Raw genomic sequence first — 20,754 nt, 5'->3', positions numbered from 1 at the left:
ACTGAGAGTCAGAATGTCTTTTAGAATCTAAGCTATTTAAAAGTTAATTTAACAGTTACTCAGCTCCTGCAGTGGGTAAGGCATTATACTAGGCCCTGGGGAAATATTTAGAAAACAAGAAGACAAAGTCCCTGCTCTTGACAGGATCAGAGTCTAATGGAGGAATCACAGACGTACAACGAAACATAACCAAGGCAAGGCTGTGATTTATACTATAATAGGGATTTACATTATATTGTCTGGGAGCCTCAGAAAGGGGTGCTATGGGAACTTCCCAAAGGAAGGGGCATTTGAGGCTGGGCATTGGAGGGTGAGTTGTTGTGGTGAGTAGTTTTTGTGGGGCGAGCAATAGTTAACAGATAACCGCAAGGTGAAAAAAGGCCTGGAGGTAATTAAGTGCAATTTCTTTTTGAGGAAAAGACTTTGATGTGATTAGAACAATAGTTGCATAAAAGAGTGGCTTGGCTTTGTGGGACTTACTCTACCCCCACTAAATTTCCATCAGCCCCTCTCCCGTATACAAATGTACAAGCATACAATCTATGTACAAAATGGCATCCAGTGCAGCTTCAGGACAAACCCCTAACCCCCTATTTCAATCATACTACCAACCACGAATTCTTCCTACATAGAAATTCTAGATCCAAACTCTAGGGCACTGCAACAGTGGAAATGTTCCACACTTGCATTGTCCAATACTGTAGGTACCAGCCACATGTGACTATAAAACACCTGAAAGGTGGCTACTACAATGGAAGAACTAAATTTTTAATTTAATTTAATTAAAAATATCTAAGCAGCCATAAGTGGCTAGTGGCTACTATATTGGACAGTGCAGTTCTGGAGTGCAAAGTTTGTAGGAGTGATTGACGGAAGATGAGGGTAGAGGATAAACTGTGTTCACACTGAATGCTGCAGATGTTGAACAGAGTGGTAGTTTCAAAGGATGAATTGGGGTAATAGGAGACTAAAGACGTTTATAGTGAAAGTGAACTAAGGTAAAAATACAACCAAACAGATAAAAATGCAAAAATATTTAAGATATTTAAAGCAGTTTTTAAAAATATGTTTTTTATTTATCTGAAATTCTTTATTCGCTTTTCAATTTAAAATGTAACTAGCTAATTTATCCTGAGTAATTTCACAGATTAAACATTTGAATCTTCCATATACCTCTGGTCACAGAGAAATTTTAACAATACATCATAATTAGTGTGAAACTAAAAAAAATGGTACTTTAATTTATTTAAGTGTCTTTCCAGATATCACTGACAGCTTAGCTAAAATTTAAATATATTTAGGCATAGGATAATGATATATCTATCTGTAGTGAATGAAATGAATTTGACATGTTTCACTGATGACTGATGACTAAAAATATGAAGTCTGAATCATTTTAGCCTAGTATGACCAAGATGTTAATGATTAACTTATTTGTCATGGTAATTTAAAGACTTTATTTGAATCCTGTTTAATATCTTAGACTCCATGCACATCTCTCTTCAATTTAAAGTGTGAAGGCTGACCTGCATCATTAATTATATTAGCTTTCTTAAAATTGTTTTATCAAAATTAAGTATTATTTAATGAACAGGGACAGCAAACTAAAACTAATTATTTTCAAATATGAAAGAAACTACAGATGTAAACAACATGAGTAAATCTTAGTGACATACTATGATAACCTATTTATAAAGTTCAAAAGCAAAGAGTACCCCTGGAGTACAAGGGAAAGCAGGGAACACAGGGGAACAACATGGGAGAATGAATACATAGGCAGATATTTTCTTGTTAAAGCTTTACTTTTGGGTGTAGTGGTGGCTTCACGTATGTTCATTATATGTTAAGCGAATGAATGGATGAATGAGTGACAGCAATCCATGGAACAAGGAAGGATGTGCTTGTAACCCAAGGATTATGATTAATCCAATTAGGGCACCTGAGGTCTAGAAGAGAAAAAGAGACAGACTCAAAAAATTTCAAAAAATTTTATATGATAATTTAATATTTTAAAAAATTATATCTCCCAATGTCAAAGAAATTCTGCCCCCTTGATAATTTTTTTCTAATGGTGGTAGTAAAATGAGAAATTATTTGGAATTATATTTTATATGAATGCCACTTTGCAGCCCTTCCTTAAATTGCTAGTATTTGGATGATAAATGATTATAAAACTAAAAGAATTGTCAGAGTAATTAAACTTTCAACAATCACATTAAAGTGTATTTTTATTATGAAGCTTGGGATGTCAGCCTCCTATTGTTTTATATGATTAAAATAAATAAGAAAGTGGACTTCCCTGGTGGTGCAGTGGGTAAGACTCCATGCTCCCAAAGCAGGGGGCCCAGGGTTCGGTCCTTGGTTGGGGAACTAGATCCCGCATGCTGCAACTAAGAAGTCCGCATGCCACAACTATGAGCCTGCATACTGCAACTAAAGATCTGCACGCTGCAACAAAGTATCCCGCATCATTCAGTGAAGCTCCCATGTGCCACAACTGAGACCAAGTGCAGCCAAAATTAATTAATTAAATAAAATAAGAAAGTAAACTTATGACAAATACTTTTGTTCATTACAGTAAAGACAGAAAGATTCATTTATGGAAATGTATTAGGATAATCATTGCCTCCCCTCCCGCAAACTCTTTTCAGACAGTTGTTCCTATCCCAGTCCTATATATTTCCTCTCTCTCTCTCTCTGTCTCACACACACACACACACACACACACACACACACAGCTGACTGAGCCTGCACTGACACCTGAACCAAGAAAATGCAGTCCACAGGCTGAGCTGAGCCAAACAAAATATCATGAGAAGTGCTGTGGGGCTTCCCTGGTGGCGCAGTGGTTGAGAATCTGCCTGCCAATGCAGGGGACATGGGTTCAAGCCCTGGTCTGGGAAGATCCCACGTGCCGCGGAGCAACTAGGCCCGTGAGCCACAACTACTGAGCCTGCACGTCTGGAGCCTGTGCTCCGCAACAAGAGAGGCCGCGATAGTGAGAGGCCCGCGCACCGCGATGAAGAGTGGCCCCCGCTTGCCGCAACTAGAGAAAGCCCTTGCACAGAAACGAAGACCCAACACAGCCAAAAATAAAAATTAATTAATTAATTAATTAAAATTATGAGAGACGCTGTGAACTAAAACTCAGCAACAGATGGAACTTTCAGCTGAATTATATCAATGTAAAATAGTAAAGGTCTTCAGCTTTCTGCATGTGAGTATGCTGAGGAAAACTGAGCTGCCCTAATTTGTGTCCTGATTGTTCCGTTTTTCTTAGGCTCCACATAAGCATTGTTTCCTTACGGTAAAATCCCTTTCACTTGAACTAATTTGAGTAAATTTCTGAACTTTAACCACCAAATATGACCTGATTTAGAATGAACAATTGTACTTCATGAAATCTTAACCATGATCCATGAACCTAGCTTGGCTGGATCAAATAGTACCCTCCAAATTAATGTCTACTTGGAACCTCAAATCATGACCTTATTTGGAAGTAGGGATTTTGCAGATGTAATGAGTTAAAATGAAGTTATACTGGATTAGGGTGTACCCTAAGTCCAATGGCTGGTGTTCTTATAAGAAGATATGCAGAGGGACTCCCCTGGCGGTCTAGTGGTTGTTAAGATGCCACGCTTCCACTACAGGGGGCGAGGGTTCGATCCCTGGTCAGGAACTAAAATCCCACATGCCCTGAAGCACAGCCAAAAAAAAATAGGAAAAAAAAAAAAGACATAGGAATAGAGACGTAGACGTAGAGAAGGGACACGTGGACATGGCGGGGAAGAGGAGGGTGGGAAGAATTGGGAGATTAGGTTTGACATAAATATACTACCGTGTGTAAAATAGATAGCTAGTGGGAACCTGCTGTATAGCACAGGGACCTAGGCCCGGTGCTCCGTGACGACCTAGATGGGTGGGATGGGAGGGTGGGATGGGAGGGAGGTCCAAGAGGGAGGGGATATAGGTATAGATATAGCTGATTCACTTCATTCTACAGCAGAAACTAACAAAACATTGTAAAGCAATTTTACTCTAAAAAAAGAAAAAAAGACATGCAGGGAGGAAGGCCAGGGGATGACAGAGACAAAGATTGGAGTGAGACAGCTGCAAGCCAAGGAATGCCAAGGATCACCAGCAAGCACCAGAACTAAGGAAAGAGGCAAGGGAGGATTCTTCCCTTGAGCCTTCAGAAAGAGTATTACCCTGCTGACACCTTGATTTCTAGAACAATAAGAGAATGAATTTCTGTTGTTGTAAGCCACTGTGTTCATGGTACTTTGTTACAACAGCTCTAGGAAACTAATACACCTGCCACCAGCCATAAGTAAAATTTGTCTTAAAGTGGGTTAGTTAGTAGCTGTAAAGAAGCAAAAGCATTTTACCTTCTGAGAGACAAATTTCATCACTCTCATTTTTGGACCTAATTTTTTTTCATTTGTTTTTGAAAGAGAGCTATAGAACATTTATAAAGCCGTGAGTGACAGCTTACCTGATTTCTACATTTTTCTCAATTGCATTAAGTTTGTGAACCTCAGTTTATCTCTAGAATCTGCATTTTCATTTTTCCATTTTCTCACATTCTTAGGAAATAAGAACACTATGCAAGCAAATATTTAAATAATTGTACAACTAAGAGAAACTGCAGAAATGGAACTGTTGCTTGGCAGGCAGCTCCACCAAGCTTTGGCTCAAAGTATTCCTTTGTCAGCTGATATGGAAAAGTCCAAAATTGGAATTTTAAAAGCAGTGTAGAAATGAGAATATATAATGTACTAAATGAGATTGTACAAAAGTGAATGGACTAAAGTCAACGTTTGCTTGTTTAATAATCAATTATTCTTTTCATTATGTTCATTTTATTAACTAAGAATTTTTATAAATGCAATATTTTCTATGATTTATAGCTATCAAATGTCATTACCGTAATAACTGTGGCAGATTGTAAGAATAAGTAGCTGAACTTCAAATCTCTGGTTTAACTGAAAATGTAACCACATCAGAACTGGTAGCCAGCACCATCTGACTTGTCCAAGGAATGTGCCAAGAATTTACGTAACTTTTGCCTTCTGAATTTTTCCAAGTAGTTCCAGAAACGGAATAGTATTTGGAATGTGGACTACCTAGTAAATACTGTTTTGGAAAAACTCTTCAGAGTTCAGTTATGCATAGACTCATCCAGAGACTACAGAAAATTAAACGGTGAGCCTGCAGGAAATTTAACAAGGGCTGTTTCACCTTCTTATCATGAGATTTATCATGATTTTCAGGAGATAGGAAGTTTCTTGTTAATTGAATTTTCGACAAATTGAAACTTAATCAGAAAACTCCTTTCCACTCAATCGAAAATATTACTAGAATACATCAGTTTTCTTTTCATTCTTTAGGAAGCACAAGATAGTGAACATAATGGGGAATCTTTGGTGTTTGAACAAAGCCCAGTGCCTCAGGTTTGTCAATCTGAAAGCCACTTGAATTTGCAAAATTGTAGGTGTAGAATCAAAGACTGATTGAGCCAAATAGGTACTGAGACTAGAACTTTCCATGGAAGTTAGTTCCATCTCTGTGTGTATTGAGGTTTTTGTTTTGTTTTGTTTTGTTTTGTTTTGATTACAACAGGGGAGGCCAGTTAAGAACCTCTGTTAAATTGGGTCTTGATACCTTGATCCACTTAGCATATACTGTCTGCAAGTTCTATACTAAATGTTGAAGATGCAAGGTGGAAAAGATATTGTCCCTGACTTCAACAGGCAATTTGAAGTTTTCTTGTGTTATTATTATGTTATTACTATATATTCATGCATGCAGGATGCTGTCTACTTCCCTCTGAACGCCTACTTCATTCTTTGCTCTTTGAAGAGGCTCCTTTCTTTTGCTTTTCAGTTCACATGACATGCAGAAGAGAACCATCCATCTTCTAAGCTCACAACTCCTTCATCTTAGATCAGCCCAGACTAAACTGGAATTTCTTAGTCCAAGTTGCAAATGCTAAGGACAATAAATTTAATTCTTTTTTCTTCCATAGCACTTATCATCTAGCATAATAAATAATTTATTACTTATTATGTTTACTGTTTATGGTTTGTCTCTCCAGGTGCTCATAACTGGTCTAATCAATTGGGGCCAGGCGGGCAGGGTCATGGCTAAAACATACCTCTGGATGAGCCACCACTAATGAACTGGGAGACCAACAGCAATTTCCAGAGAAAACAAAGATTTTTGGGTCATAGACCAAGCACATCTTTCAAAAAATTGCCACCAAGGGTTTATCTTGTTAAAAGTAGTACCAAAGCACATACACACACAAAGTTCCCAATGTACCCACCAACTCGTAAAAAAAAAACCCTCTCCATTAGCATCAGAGTTAATTATTTAAATGGAATTTTCAGAGTTTTGGCTTTTTTAACCTTAAAAAATCAAATACATTTTCACATTTTAATAAATAATATTTAATATATATTAATAAGTTCAAAATTTATAACATAATATCTATCTTTTTTCATATACTAAAACAGAAAATATTATCTCCAAGAAACTCCATTTCTGTACCCTGATCTGCATCCCTGATTCTCTCACTGTTAGTATGGCAGGACAGACATTCTTTTCCTCCCTGTATGCTCTTCCCTTCCTGGGGCAGAGCACATACCATGGGGAACAGAAGGAGCATTTGGCAATGTTACTGAATGCAGTGGAAGAGACAGAGACCCCTTCAGAATATTAACACATGAGGGGGTTCAGTCTTTGCAATGTGAAAAGTCTGATTGTATATACTCCACTGATAGGATTTGACATGCCCCAGGTCTCATCTAGAGTGGAACAGAGCTGAATGGCCCACAGCCTATGCCAGAGGTAGAGAAGAAGACATAAGATCATGGGGAAAGGGTGCAGGTGTCATGGAAGGAGAAGAAGAGAAAGGGTAGGGCCAAAGGGGAGGATGTTTTTTCTTTGTTGGCAGAGAGGGGGATAGCCAGGTAAGGTGGCTCTGTGGACTTAGATGGAAGAACCCCTGTCCACTGAGGGCTGGGGAAGCTGATATGAAAAGAGTAGAGAAACCTTTTCCAAACACTTACTCTGTTGTGAATCTGGGGATATCTGACACTAATTTGAAGCAAGGTACTATCGTGTACATTCTGCTAGATTACAAACCATGTGAGGGCAGGGATCTTTGCTTATATTATTCAGGGTGTATCTCAAATGCCTAGAACAGTGCCTGGCACGTGCAGGCACTCAATAAATATTTGGTCAACTGAAACAAAAAATTCTGGACTATGTGTCTATCGCTAACTGGCTAAAAATATGGATGTTTAATATTGGGCTGTACCACTGCTGCCTTCCCTATTCCAGGCATGGTTCTGCTGTTTCACTAGAAATGAACCAGTACATTTGTCAAGTGATATACATAAGTAGAGGAGGAGGAGAAGGAGATACTTTACAGGACACGACAGAGTATTAGACTTTCACTGCTATTATCTCTGACAACATACCAGATACAGGAGAAATTAGGGTCAACAATGAAGTAGAATTAGATTTTTCCAATATTACTATAATTTTTTAAGAATATAGAATCTGCTGCTCTCTTCTTCCCTTTCCCAGTATTTATCCAATCATGTCAACTCTGAAATGGATTGGCTTGACATAAGACCTAGGAGAAATGGGAGAGTGCTACATACTTATATTTTAAAAAAAGTTTTTATCGAAGTATCATTGCTTTAATGATGCATCACAATATAAAAATACATATAAATAGCTTATTATTATATTTGAACATGAAACTGCATAGGCAGAATCCAGGGTATTTTATTATCCAGTCAACTGAACTGTTTTAAGATTTGAGAATATTGCTCTGATTTTTGAAGTTTTAAGAAGTTCTGGAGTGGAGTTTTGGAAAGTTCTCTAACAAAATTTTATTTTTGGCTGTGTTGGGTCTTCATTGCTGCGCGTGGGCTTTCTCTCTAGTTGCGGCGAGTGGAGGCTACTCTTCGTTGCGGAGCTTGGGCTCTAGGTGCGGGGGCTTCAATAGTTGTGGTGTGTGGGCTCAGTAGTTGTGACTCATAGGCTCTAGAGTGCAGGCTCAGTAGTTGTGGCACACGGGCTTAGTTGCTCCACGGTATGTGGGATCTTCCTGGACCAGGCATCGAACCCACGTCCCCTGCATTGGCAGGCGGATTCCCAACCACTGCGCCACCAGGGAGGTCCCGAAATAGATATTTTAGTATTTATTCATGATGCACCCCTCAACTGACTCCCACAAAGGGATGAGACACAGTGCACAAGGGGGCTTGGCTAGACAATAATCACCTCTTACTGTAGGCATCACGGGTTTTGTTACTGAGTCAAATGAGTCAATCCTGGCTTTTCTCTTAGAATAAATTTTCTCACCAGGAACTGCTTCTGCTTTCTGGCAAATAGGATTATTTTAGCTCTTCCCACCAGGTTACTAGGTATCTCCAGACATAAATATAGTGGACAAAGCTTGGACTGAGGCTGGGAGCCCATTGTCATCATCATTTTATCTGTGTGTAGTTCTTTATAGTTTAAAAAGTACTTTCATACCCAATATCTTGTTTAATGCTGTCAACAACTGAGAGAGGTAGGCAGAGACGGATTTACCATGAAGCTAATGAAGTTTAAGTTTCAGCGCCCCCTGGGAAGTACCTTAGCAGAGCCACACAGTCATAAGAGTTTGTAAAATTTGCAGTTTTAACCACAGTAGATTTAGACTACTGTCTCTATCCCCTGTGACTACCCTTCTTTAGCACTTCCCTCATTTTGAGAGACATTGGAGTGTCCTTAGGCATTTTTTGGGATCCGACTGAGGGGGAGTTGAATTTGGTACATTTAATTTGGATTTAGCAATGGGTAATTCCCTGGCAGTCCAGTGGTTAAATCTCCAACCTTTCATTTACGAGAGCCCAGGTTCGAACCCTGGTTGGGGAACTAAGATCCCACAAGTCGCGTGGCAGGACCAAAAAAAAAAAGTAATTTGGATTTAACGAAATATATTTATGTGGTTTGCAATCACTTTTATGTATAGTTAAGTTATTGCCGGTTGTCTCAGTGTAGAAATGGCTTCCAGGAACTCTGCCTCTGCAAACTGTCAATGAATGTTGACAATGCAGAGTTTTTAAGGTTTGTCACTGAACAAGAGATCTTCAGATGCCTTGTAATCTTGCACCTCATACATGAAAGAAGCTTGGTAGAGGGCTTCCCGTATTTGACAATGATCCTAAAAGTTTATATGACATTACTGAAACAAGTTGTGGAGCTGAAATAAACTTTTTAAAAACTAGCAATAGGAAAAAAAACCTGAATAACTAGATTACAGAAAAGAAAAACTACTTTTCATTCTCTATACAGAAAAAAATATAACAAAACCATTGTCATATGAAAAGGTGATCAAAGATAACCAAAGTTTTAGAAAATGAGAGTATGGAAATATGGAAAGATTCACTCCTTTAGCTATTTCATCCACAGATATTTATTATTTGCCTACTATATTTTCAAGAATGCTGTTAGGGGCTGAGAATAGAATAGTGAATAGACACAAATAGCCCCTGACATTGAGATATTCATAGTCTAAGGAGGAGCAGACCCCCAGCAAGTAATCATATCAATAATTATTTATTTATAATTATGATACTGTGATAAAAGGGAAGTGCAAAATGCTCTAGAGATAACCTAAGTCTGAATCTTAGGGAAAGTTTCCTTGGAGAAAAAGTATATGAAAACCAGAGGAGTATCTAGATTAAAGGGGGAGTGAAGGATATCCTACTCAGGGGGAAGAGTAGAAACAAGGGCTCTGAGGTGGGAAGGTACTTGTTGATTGAAAAAAAAGAAAACAAAAGGATGACAGTGTAGCTATCGCTCATCATAAGCAGTGGGAATGAGTCCAAAAGACCAGTTTGCCAGTTCTAAAATGTCATATAAGTGAAACTTAGAGTGTATATGTATACTCTATATATTTGTATAAGGCTTCTTTAACTTGTATTTCATCCATGCTGTTGCATGTATCTGCAGGTGTTTGTTGCTGATGGACATTTGGGTTGTTTCCAGGTTTTGGTCATTATGAATAGAGCTGCTGCGAACATTCTTGTATAAGAGTTGTGAGATTTTTAGTCCACTGTTTTTCCCACCTCACTGCAGTGCAGAGGCAAGAATATGCTCTGTGTTGCACAGAAGTTTAAATAAACAAGCAAAGAACAGTTCAATACCTACCTGATCTTTTTGTTGACCTCATGAGGCACTTGGAGTCTAGCATTTGCAGATAAAAGAACTGGGTCAGGTAATTCAACACAGACACAGCAGCAGCCTAGCCTGAGTTCCACATCACCAATATCTGATACGTGAACCATACTTTGAGACAGAGGATGTTCAGGTAGGAAAGGGTTCTTGCTGATGCTTGAAGGTGGGGAGCTGATCTTGTCTACACCCTCTAGTCTAAAGAGGAATCCATAACTACCTAAACGACTCTTTATGCCCTGCCAAATGGTCTTAATCCTACTTCCCCTTATCCCTTTCCTACCTCCCCTAAAGGACTGACCCCATAGCAGTGATCTGTAACTCTAGCTTTACTGTATAACCCCATGGTACTTTTAGTGTATCTGCATATTCAGAAGAAGCAGTCTCAGTCTTAAAGCAACTCCTGGGGTTGGGTGTGCTACGGAAAGTCAACTGCTACTGCCATATGCATCACTGTCTGATTACTCCAATTTTAGTCACTGTATCTGTGACTTTATTTTTTAAATTGAATTATAGTTGATTTTCAATATATTAGTTTCAGGTATACAGCATAATGATTCAGTATTTTTACAGATTATACTCCATTTAAAGTTATTACAAGATAATGGCTATAATTCCCTGTACTATACAATATATCCTCGTTGCTTATCTATTTTATACATAGTAGTTTGTTTCTCTCAATCCCATACCCCTATCTTGCGCCTTCCCCCTTCCCTCTCCCTACTGGTAACCACTAGTTTGTTTTCTATATCTCTGAGTGTGTTTCTGTTTTGCTATGAACATTTGTTTGCTTTATTTTTTTAGATTCAACAGATAAGTGACATCATACAGTATTTGTCTTTGAGTGACTTATTTCACTAAGAATAATATTCTCTAGGTCCATCCCCATTGCTTCAAGTGGCAGAATTTCATTCTTCTTTATGGTTAATATTCCATTATATATATAAACAACATCTTTTTTATCCATTTGTCTGTTGATGGACACTTGGTTGCTTCCATATCCTGGCATTGTAAATAGTGCTGCTATGAACATTGGGGTGCATGTATCTTTTCAAATTAGTGTTTTCATTTTTTTCCATATATATATATATATATATACCTAGGAGTGGAATTGCTGGATCATATGGTGGTTCTATTTTAGTTTTTTGAGGAACCTCCGTACTGTTTTCCATAGTGGCTGCATCAATTTACATTCCCACTAACAGTGTACAAGAGTTCCCATTTCTCCACATCCTTGCCAACATTTATTATTTGTAGACTTTTTGATAATAGCCCCTCTGACAGGTGTGAGGTGATATCTTATTGTTTTGATTTGCACTTCTCTAATAATTAGCAATGCTGGGCACCTTCTCATGTGCTTGTTAGCCATCTGTATGTCTTCTTTGAAAAATGTCCACTCAGGTCTTCTGCCCATTTTTTGATTTTTTTTTTTTTTGATATTCAGTTGTATAAGCTGCTTATATATTTTGGATATTAACCCCTTGTTGCTTATATCACTTGAAGATATTTTCTCCCAAAGAGAGTTCTGCCTGTGCTTTCCTCTAGGAGTTTTATGGTTTCAGGCTTTACATTTAGGTCTTTAATCCATTTTAGGTTTATTTTTGTATATGGTGTGAGGAAATGTTCTAATCTCATTCTTTTACATGTAGTTTTCCCAGCACCACTTATTGAAGAGATTGTCTTTCCTCTTGCTTCCTTTGCTGTAGATTAACTGACCATGTGTCTGTAACTTTATTTATTTTTTAAAATATTTATTTATTTAGGCTGTGCCGGGTCTTAGTTGCAACATACGGGATGTTTTAGTTGCGACATGCAGGATGTTTTAGTTGCGGCCTGCGGATTCTTAGTTGCACTATGCATGCGGGATCCAGTTCCCCAACCAGGGATTGAACCCCGGGCCCCCTGCATTGGGTGCGCCTAGTCTTACCCACTGGACCACCAGGGAAGTCCCATGACTGTGACTTTAAATTGAAGAACAACTCTGTACAAACATGACAGTATGAAGAATATCGGTCTTCAGTGAATTTTTATTTCTGTAGTCAAAAAAGACAGTATTTTGAACCATTTTTTCCCCCTGAGTAGAGACTTACCTTTCTTGCAGGAATTTTCTTTCCAGAGAGAATTTCTATGGACCTTTAATATTTTACATTCTTTTTGTTTCTGCTATATTTCTTCATTTTACACTTTTTTCCTTTTTTTAGCTCAAAGTTAATACTCCATTCCAGCCTCCTAGATAATTCATTCTTATCACATACTTTTAACTAGTACTTACTAGCCCATCATCTTCTCTATTCTCTAGATTTCTCTTAAATGAATCTTTCTGTGCTACTGGCAGGATTTTTCCTTTCGGCCTTTCCTAAAAAGCTTCTAACTACCACACTTGAGCATGTACAGTAATTAATAAAGATAGATTCTTTCTTTTTTTATATAATAATTTTAAAAATATTTATTTTATTTATTTGGTTGCACTAGGTCTTAGTTGTGGCTCACTGGCTCCTTAGTTTTGGCACTTGGGCTCCTTAGTTGCATCATGCTAACTCTTAGTTGCAGCGTGCGTGTGGGATCTAGTTCCCTGACCAGGGATCGAAACTGGGCCCCCTGTATTGGGAGCGTGGCGTCTTACCCACTGGACCACCAGGGAAGTCCCAAGATAGATTCTTTCTTTGGTAATATATATATATATATTTAATTTATTTATTTAGCTGTGTCAGGTCTTCGCTGCAGCATATGGGATCTTTTGCTGCAGTGCTCGTTGTGGCACGTGGGCTTCTCTCTAGTTGTGGTGTGCCAGTTTTCTCTTCTCTAGTTGTGACACAGGTTCCAGAGCACGTGGGCTCTGTAGTTGAGGCGCGGGAGCTCAGTAGTTGTGGCGTGAGGGCTTAGTTGCCCAGCGGCATGTGGGATCTTAGTTACCCTTTCTTTGGTAGTATTGTGAACTGATAACTGCAAAAATCTTCCTATAAAACATCTAGAAGTGCTGGATAAAATAAAACATTCTTTTAAGTAAAGAACTGATGTTTAATGGCCATAAATTCCTTTCATCCCAATATGCACTTCCCTTTGCAGTGCAACTTTGCTGCTTCTTGTTCAAGAGAGGGTCTATTCCCTCACCCTTTACACCTGGATTGCTCTTGTATTCTGACACCAACTGGTGTGCTGCAATACAATTCAATTCTAATGCTAATTATTTGGCATTATTGTAGGAATCCACAGGTTAAAGGTCATGATCTCCAACAAGACTGCTCTTGGCTTCAGATGCCAGCCACAAGTGGGGTCCTCCAGCCACCTGCACTTCCGACCAACTAGTTAAAAATATGGAGGGTTCCCATGAACCCCCTCAGATTCGGTAATTCATTAGTATGACTCATAAAATTCAGGAAAGCACTATACTTACAATAACAGTTTGTTATGAAGGGTACATGTCAGAACCAGCCAAATGAAGAGACACATATGACAAAGCCTGGGAGGATTCTGAATACAGAGCTTCCACACCCTCTCCTTGTAGAATCAGGGTGTATCACCCTCTTGGCACATCAATGTATTCACCAACCAGGAAGCTCAACTTGGATTTGGTATCTAGAGTTTTCACTGGGATTTGATTACATAGGCATGATTGACCGAATCATTTGCCTTGTGATTAAACTCAATATCCAGCCCCTCTCCCCTTTCTGGAGATTACACTGGCTCAAAACCCCAACCTTTTAATCATATAGTTGATCTTTCTGGTGACCAGCTCCATCATGAGTCTTTTTATCTCATAGCATAAACTAAGGTGGTATCCAAGGGGGGTCATGAATAGCAAAGGCATCCTTAGTACTTCGGAAGTGCCAAGGATTTAGAGCCTCACTCCCAGCAACCAGAGACAAAGACTGGTCAAATTCTGTATTATATAATGCCGTTTAACCAATAGAATATAGTGAAAACGTGTTATACGACTTCCAAGGCTAGGTCTTAAGAAAACTTACAGTTTTCCACTTTGTACTTTTGTAACGCTGCCCCAAGGCTGCCATGTAAAAAAGTTGGTCTAGCCATGTGGAGAGAAACTGAGGTGCATCAGCCAATAGCCGGCACTAACTGTTAATCATGTGTATGAGGCCGTTTTGGACCCTCCAGCTGAGTGCAGCTTCATCAATGACCCCAGGCAAAATGAGCAGAGGGAACCCACATTCAACCCAGGGAAGTGTGAGATATAGTAAAACATTGCTGTATGAAGCCACTAAGTTTTAGTGTTGTTTGTTATGTAACAATGGATAACTGATAGTTGGGAGCCAAAAACAAAGGTAAAACCAGAGCTGAAAGCAAGTAAGCTCTCAGCCCTATCCTAAGGTTAGAGGTGGTTTTCCCATCTTGATAACAATAGGGCTTAGGTTTTTGTTTTTGTTTTTTTTAATATTTATTTATTTATTTTATTTATTTGGCCTTACCGTGTCTTACTTGCGGCACGCGGGATCTTTTAGTTGTGGCGTGTAGGATCTAGTTCCCTGAACAGGGATTGAACCCTGGGCCCCCTGCATTGGGAATGCCGAGTCTTAGCCACTGGACCACCAGAGAAGTCCTGGCGCTTAGGTTTTTAAATTAATTAATTAATTAATTAATTAATCTATGTTTTTTGCAGTGGTCAGGCTATTTTAACTTTAATTACTTTTTTTTGTTTAATACATCTTTATTGGAGCATAATTGGTTCAAAATACCGTGTTAGTATCTGTTGTACAACAAAGCAAATCAGCCATATACACACCCATGTCCCCATATCCCCTCCTTCTTAAGCCTCCCTCCCATCCTCCCTATTCCATTCCTCTAGGTCACCGCAAAGCACCCAGCCGATCTCCCTGTGCTAATGCTGCTGCTCCCCACCAGCCAACTATTTTACATTAGGTAGTGTATATACGTCGATGCTTCACCCTCCCACCCCATGTCATCAAGTCCATTCTCTATGTCAACTTCTTTATTCCTGCCCTGCAACAAGGTTCATCAGTACCTTTTTTTTTTTTTTTTTAATTTCATATATATGTGTTAGCATACGGTATTTGTTTTTCTTTTTCTGACTTACTTCACTCTGTATGACAGACTCTAGGTCCATCCACCTCACTACAAATAACTCAATTTTGTTTCTTTTTATGGCTGAGTAATATTCCATTGTATATATGTGCCACATCTTCTTTATCCATTCATCTGTCGATGGACGTTTAGGTTGGTTCCATGTCCTGGCTATTGTAAATAGTGCTGCAATGAACATTTTGGTGCATGTCTCTTTTTGAATTATGGTTTTCTCAGGGTACATGCCTAGTAGCAGGATTGCTGGGTCATATGGTAGTTCTATTTTTAGTTTTTTAAGGAACCTCCATACTGTTTTCCATAGTGGTTGTATCAATTTACATTCCCACCAACACTGTAGGAGGGTTCCCTTTTCACTACACCCCTTCCAGCATTTATTGTTTCTAGCTTTTTTGATAATGGCCATTCTGACTGGTGTGAGGTGATACCTCATTGTGGTTTTGATTTGCATTTCTCTAATAATTAGTGATGTTGAGCATATTTTCATGTGCCTCTTGGCCATCTCTATGTCTTCCTTGGTGAAATGTCTGTTTAGTTCTTCCACCCATTTTTTAACTGGATTGTCTGTTTTTTTGATATTGAGCCCCATGAGCTGTTTTTATACTTTGGAGATTAATCTTTTGTCTGTTGTTTCATTTGCAAATATTTTCTCCCATTCTGAAGGTTGTCTTGTTTATGGTTTCCTTTGCTGTGCAAAAGCTTTTAAGTGTAATTAAGTCCCATTTGTTTATTTTTGTTTTTATTTCCGTTACTCTAGGAGGTGCGTCGAAAAAGATCTTGTGGGCCGGGGCGACTGGCAAGCACTGAGTCGCTGGGCGCGCGGAGCTGCAGCGGGACGTCTCTCACGGGCTCAGCCAGTGGAGAGTCTTGGCAAGCAGCCACAAGGGCTAGATCCCAGGGATGAGAATGTCCAGGGGAGATGTGAGCCCACTGGGGCTCCCGCCCACCTGTCGCTGAAGCGCCCCCAGCCCCGGGCCCAGCATGCGCCTATCGGTGCGGAGGGCACTGCTGGCAGCCGGCTTTGCCCTGGCCCTGGTGCTGGTGGTCCAGCTGGGGCAGCAGGTTGCTGGAGTGCCAGGCGGTGCTAGGGGGTCCCCAGCAGGCCATGTGGCCAGAGCAGGAGGACCTCATGATGGGGGGCACGGACCACGTGGAGTACCTCTACGGCAAGGCCATGCCGCTCATCTTCGTGGGGAGTGAGCCCTGGAGTGGCACCACGCTCACGCATGTGATGCTGGACGCCCATCCCGAGGTGCACTGCGGGGAGGAGACCCGCATCATCCCCCACGTGCTGGCCATGCCCAGGCCTGGTCCAAGTCGGGCCGGGAGAAGCTGCGGCTGGACGAGGCAGGTGTGACAGGCGAGGTGCTGGATGCCGGCCTTCATCTTGGAGGTGATCGCCAAGCATGGAGAGCCGGCCCTCGTCCTCTGTAACAGACCCCTTCACGCTCAAGTCCTCCGTCTACCTGTTGGGCCTGTTCCCCAACTCCAAGTCCCTGCTGATGGTGCGGGACGGCCGGGCCTCGGTGCACTCCATGATCACCCGCAAGGTCACCATCGCTGGCTTCGACCTCAGCAGCTACCGCGACTGCCTCACCAAGGGGAACAAGGCCATTGAGGTGATGTATGCCCAGTGCATGGAGGTGGGCAAGGACAAGTGCCTGCCCGTGTACTACGAGTAGCTGGTGCTGCACCCCCAGCGCTGCCTCAAGCTCATCCTCGACTTCCTTGGCATCACCTGGAGCGACGCTGTCCTGCACCATGAGGACCTCATCGGCAAGCCCGGCAGCGTCTCCCTGTCCAAGATCGAGCGATCCACAGACCAGGTCATCAAGCCCATGAACCTGGAAGCTCTCTCCAAGTGGACTGGCCACATCCCTGGGGATGTGTTGAGGGACATGGCTCAGATCGCCCCCATGCTGGCTCGGCTCGTCTATGACCCCTATGCAAACCCACCCAACTACGACAGCCCCGACTCCATCGTCATGAACAACACACACTGGGTCTTGAAAGGGGACGATAAAACACCAGCCAAGCTGAAAGGCTATTATCTTCAGGTGAACCAGAATAGCACCTCTTCCCACCTAGGAAGCTCATGATTTCCAGGTCTTTGCAAATGGCTTTGTTGCCAGAAGAGAAGAAACTTTGCATTCGAGTGGAAATTGGACCCCTCATCCAAGCATATTGCTTGCTATTAATCGCCAAAACAGAACTGCTCACGAGGAATGTATTTGTACATGTTTGCAAAAGCTGAATCATTGGAAACTTAACCTTGAAACACTCTATCTTAGGATAGTCCGGGGTAGAGAACCAAGAATGTGGAGGTAGTCCAGCTTTTGAAACTTAGGTATTTTATATTTTTCCCCTCGAGAATTTTTTTTTAAGAAATGGATTTGCCATCCTCCTTAATTTGCAGGACTGCCTTGGTGGCTTTGTTTGCTGGAACAAGGCCCACCACCCGTGCCTCTCCTATTGACTCTTACTTTTGAATTCAAAGAATCTATTTAAGAATTTAATATATGAGGCTTTCTTTGATCCCTCCTCAGTTCTACTCACAGAGAAAAAAATATATATATTATTTGAATAAACTGAACAGGGACTCATTTGTCTGTGCCTTACCTTAAAAAAAAAAGAAAAAAAAAAGATCTTGCTGTGGTTTATGTCAGAGTGTTTTTCCTATGTTTTCCTCTAAAAGTTTTATAGTGTCTGGTCTTACATTTAAGTCTTTAATCCATTTGGAGTTTATTCTTGTGTATGGTGTTAGGTGGTGTTCTAATTTCATTCTTTTACATGTAGCTGTCGAGTTTTCCCAGCACCACTTATTGAAGAGGCTGTCTTTTCTCCATTGTATGTTCTTGCCTCCTTTGTTGTAAATTAGGTGCCCATATGTGTGTGGGTTTATCTCTGGGCATTCTATCCTGTACCATTGATCTATATTTCTGTTTTTGTGCCAGTACCATACTGTCTTGATTACTGTAGCATTGTGGTATAGGTTGAAGTTGGGGAGCCTGATTCCTCCAATTCCATTTTTCTTCCTCAAGATTGCTTTGGCTATTCAGGGTCTTTTGTGTTTCCATATGAATTGTAAGACTTTTTGTTCTAATTCGGTGAAGAATGCCATTGGTAGTTTGATAGGGATTGCACTGAATCTGTAGATTGCTTTGGGCAGTATAGTCATTTTCACAATATTGATTCTTCCAATCCAAGAACATGGTTTATTTCTCCATCTGTTTATGTCATCTTTGATTTCTTTCATCAGTGTTTTATAGTTTTCTGAGTACAAGTCTTTTGCCTCTTTACGCAGGTTTATTCCTAGGTATTTTATTCTTCTTGTTGCAGTGGTAAATGGGAGTGTTTCCTTAATTTCTCTTTCTGATTTTTTGTTGTTGGTGTATAGGAATGCCAGAGATTTCTGTGCATTAATTTTGTATCCTGAAACCTTACCAAATTCATTGATTGGCACTAGTAGTTTTCTGGTGGCATCTTTAGTCATCAGCAAATAGTGACAGTTTTACTTCTTTTCCAATTTGTATTCCTTTTATTTCTATTTCTTCTCTGATTGCCGTGGCTAGGACTTCCAAAACTATGTTGAATAATAGTGGCGAGAGTGGACATCCTTGTCTTGTTCCTGATCCTAGTGGAAACGCTTTCAGTTTTTCACCATTGAGTATGATGCTTGCTATGGGTTTGTCATATATGGCCTTTATTATGTTGAGGTAGGTTCCCTCTATGCCCATTTTATGGAGAGTTTTTATCATAAATGGGTGTTGAATTTTGTCAAAAGCTTTTTCTGCATCGACTGAGATGAGCATATGGTTTTTATTCCTTACTTTGTTAATGTGGTGTATCACATTGATTGATTTGCGTATATTGAAGAATCCTTGCATCCCTGGGATAAATCCCACTTGATCATGGTGTATGATCCTTTTAATGTGCTGTTGGATTCTGTTTGCTAGTATTTTGTTCAGGATTTTTGCATCTATGTTCATCAGTGATATTGGTCTATAATTTTCTTTTTTTGTGATATCTTTTTCTGGTTTTGGTATCAGGGTGATAGTGGCTTTGTAGAATGAATTTGGGAGTGTTTATCCCTCTGCAATTTTTTGGAAGAGTTTGAGAAGGATCGGTGTTAGCTCTTCTCTAAATGTTTGATAGAATTCGCCTGTGAAGCCATCCGGGCCTGGACTCTTGTTTGTTGGAAGATTTTTAATTATGGTTTCAATTTTGTTACTTGTGATAAGTCTGCTTATATTTTCTAATGCTTTCTGGTTCATTCTTGGAAAATTGTACCTTTCCAAGAATTTGTCCATTTCTTCGTGGTTGTCCATTTTATTGTTATATAGTTGTTTGTAGTAGTCTCTTATAATCCTTTGTATTTCAGTGTCAGTTGTGATTTCTCCTTTTTCATTTCTAATTTTATTGATTTGCGTCCTCTCCCTTTTTTTCTTGATGAGTCTGGCTAAGGGTTTATCAATTTTGTTTATCTTCTCAAAGAACCAGCTTTTAGTTTTATTGATCTTTGCTATTGTTTTCTTTGTTTCTATTTCATTTATTTCTGCTCTGATCTTTATGATTTCTTTCCTTCTATTGACTTTGTGTTTTCTTTGTTCTTCTTTCTCTTGTTGTTTTAAGTGTAGGGTTAGATTGTTTATTTGAGGTTTTTCTTGTTTCTTGAGGTTAGATTGAATTGCTGTAAACTTCCCTCTTAGAATTGCTTTTGCTACATCCCATAGGTGTTGGGTCGTCGTGTTTTCATTGTCATTTGTTTCTATGTATTTTTTTATTTCTTCTTTGATTTCTTCAGTCATCTCTTGGTTATCTAGTAGCGCACTGTTTAAGCTCCATGTATTTGTGCTTTTTACAGTTTTTTTCCTGTAACTGATTTCCAATCTCATAGCGTTGTAGTCAGAAAAGATGCTTGATACAATTTCAATTTTCTTAAATTTTCCAAGGCTTGATTTGTGACCCAAGATGTGATCTATCCTGGAGAATGTTCCATGTGCACTTGAGAAGAAAGTGTAGTCTGCCACTTTCGGGTGGAATGTTCTATAAATATCAATTAGATCTATCTGGTCTATTGTGCCATTGAAAGCTTGTGTTTCCTTAATTATTTTCTGTTTGGATGATCTGTCCATTGGTGTAATTGGAAGTTAAAATTCCCCTGCTATTATTGTGTTACTGTCGATTTCTCCTTTCATGGTTGTTAGCATTTGCCTTATGTATTGAGGTGCTCCTATGTTGGGTGCATAAACATTTATAATTTTTATATCTTCTTATTGGATTGATCCTTTGATCATTATGTAGTGTCCCTCCTTATCTCTTGTAAGGAGATAAGTCTTTATTTTAAAGTCTATTTTATCTGATACAAGTATTGCTACTCCAGCTTTCTTTTGATTTACATTTGCATGGAATATCTTTTTCCATCCCTTCACTTTCAGTCTGTATGTGTCCCTAGGT

General features: G+C 39.7%; 1 pseudogene; it reads left to right on the top strand.

Annotated features, from left to right (window-relative positions):
• The first annotated feature begins 16,263 nt into the window (after positions 1–16,263).
• LOC137763782 (protein-tyrosine sulfotransferase 2 pseudogene) lies at positions 16,264–17,429 on the top strand (annotated as a pseudogene).
• The last annotated feature ends 3,325 nt before the right edge of the window (positions 17,430–20,754 follow it).

This window comes from Eschrichtius robustus, chromosome 4, assembly GCF_028021215.1.
Source record: "Eschrichtius robustus isolate mEscRob2 chromosome 4, mEscRob2.pri, whole genome shotgun sequence".
NCBI lineage: Eukaryota > Metazoa > Chordata > Mammalia > Artiodactyla > Eschrichtiidae > Eschrichtius > Eschrichtius robustus.
Note: the sequence above shows the minus strand (reverse complement) of the source record. Positions and strands in the feature narration are given on the sequence as shown.